Here is a 1,912-nt window from a genome sequence, read left to right on the forward strand (position 1 = left end):
ATAAACTTGAATGTTGTTTAGAGGTTGCTGATGTTTTGAGTTGTGACTATGTGTTGGCATGCCTGGTAGATAACGTTAGGAGTTGGATTTGCTTCTTAAGCTGTGTGGTCCCGTTTCACCAGCAGATGAGCCTCATCAGTATCGTGATTGATGTATAGTGTTGTCCAAGCCCTTACCTGTATGAGACTGGCTATAAGGCTGAACAGCAAGCGCTCTGTTCCTTTACCCACTGAAAAAGCACATTTATAGATCAAACAACAGGCTTTTTGTTGTTCTAAAAGGACAAACCCAGATATGTTAGGTGAATAAAAATGTGGCTCATGTTCTGAATAACATAGAGTGGGGCCTGTGTCTGCCACAACAGTTGGGATTTGTGGGAATATACCTAGCTTTAGTCACATGGCACACTTTGGGGGAAGCCACTCAATGAACTGATCATTTTCTAGTTCATTCAATGAGCTCTTTAAGCAGCTCATACAGAGCTGCCAGCCATGACTACCACTCTTTTCTTCTCACAGTAAGGCAAAAGTACTATCAGCAGAGCTAGGAGTAATCAATCCAGGTTTCAATTTAGGCACATTATTTTCTGGCTGAGAATTGTGTCTGTGCCATGTGTATTTAATTTTGGTTAATTTTTTTCTTGCTAATGTTTTGGAACCTAAAAGAAAATTTCACAGGGCATAGTGAGATTTCCTTACTATATAAAAAGTGCTTCATGCTCCTTTAAAAAGCTATTAGGCCGGATCTGCTAAAGCTATGTATTCAAATCAAAATCTGCATGCAGAGGCAATGACCCAGGCGTCCCACTCCAAAATACATACTCCATGGAAATGAAAATACAGATGCACCAAAGAGTAGACTTTGTATGATTTGATCTGTATGAATTTCAAAAAACAGGAAAATAAGTTTGTGCTGACAGAATTCAAAAAAGTGGTTACACATGAAGGGTTAATGGTGGAGAAGGGGCATATCGAGGGTTTCTGCCATGCTCGTAATGCCCCACTTCTTGATCTTGGTGGTGGCTACACTGGTGTGTTTACCTTGTAAAATGTCATCAATGTATATGACTTGAACACTTTTCTGCTTATATATTTTTACAATCATAAAAATATCAAGAGGTTTGTTTAGTAGCAAGTGTTTTGTTTATATTATTCTAGTCTTGCAAAGATAGGTTTAATTGTTTCTTACTTATTAGCATACAAAGGTCAAGTCTTTTGTACAAGAATTGGTATTTTTATTCTGTCGTTTTTGTTAAATACATATGTGTAGCAATTAGTATTTTCCGAATTTTATGACATTCTCTACAGTCGTTAACTTTGTGGTAAACAATGATAAACTTTAAGAGGTAGTCTAAGGTGACAAAATATGTCAAAGTTTTTTACAGAGTAAAAAAATTTCTATTAGCTAATAGCATCGATTGATGGGGACAAATTATGTTTTAAATTTATGTATTTATTTTTTTCAGTATGAGCTCATTTAAACACGATTGGCCTTTGTTACCATTTTTACTTTCTGTGTCTCTTCCTATTGTCTCATATTTCTTGGTATCCTTCTGTTTGATGAAGAGAAGTTAAGATTACATTTTCCCTTCATGTGTGTATTAATCCATAAAGTATGTAAGCATAAGTTTTTTCTGTCTTTTTGTCTTATGTCATTGATGTCTTCCCAGAAAGGGGTGTGTGTGTGTGTGTGTGTGTGTGTGTGTATGTGTGTGTGTGTGTGTGTAGTGAAGAGATAATAGAGAAATTGTAGTCAGATATTGAAAGGAACCGAGGGTGATTGTTCATATCCCTGTTTTCAGATAGGAGATTCTACCTTCTGAGAAATTTAGTGTTCTAGAACTTGCAGAGACAATAAAATTAGAAGACCTACGTGAAGCAAAGGACACAATGAGCTCCAGTGTTTTTCAACC

Source organism: Suricata suricatta, chromosome 4 (genome assembly GCF_006229205.1).
Source record: "Suricata suricatta isolate VVHF042 chromosome 4, meerkat_22Aug2017_6uvM2_HiC, whole genome shotgun sequence".
Taxonomy (NCBI): domain Eukaryota; kingdom Metazoa; phylum Chordata; class Mammalia; order Carnivora; family Herpestidae; genus Suricata; species Suricata suricatta.